Source organism: Bison bison, unplaced genomic scaffold (assembly GCF_000754665.1).
Source record: "Bison bison bison isolate TAMUID 2011002044 unplaced genomic scaffold, Bison_UMD1.0 scf7180017864280, whole genome shotgun sequence".
NCBI lineage: Eukaryota > Metazoa > Chordata > Mammalia > Artiodactyla > Bovidae > Bison > Bison bison.
This window is the reverse complement of record NW_011494852.1, coordinates 1,221,416-1,221,649: the sequence shown is the minus strand read 5'-3', so window position 1 is coordinate 1,221,649 and position 234 is coordinate 1,221,416.

Genomic DNA, 234 nt, shown 5'->3' with positions numbered 1-234 from the left:
ACCCCGCCTGCCGCCTCCCTGGTCTCCTGACCACATCCTCTCCGACCTCCACCTTCTGGTATGGCTCCTAGTCCCCACTTTCCTCCCACCTGACCCTCACCTGGAAGTCCTCCCCATGTGTCTTGGACACTCTTGTGATGACCGCAGATCGCAGACTGCGGTGTCAAGGACCAAGTTTTGGCCCGAATGTGTAATTTTTTGTCGTTGAAGCGCCGTAGGGTTAAGTTTTCAACT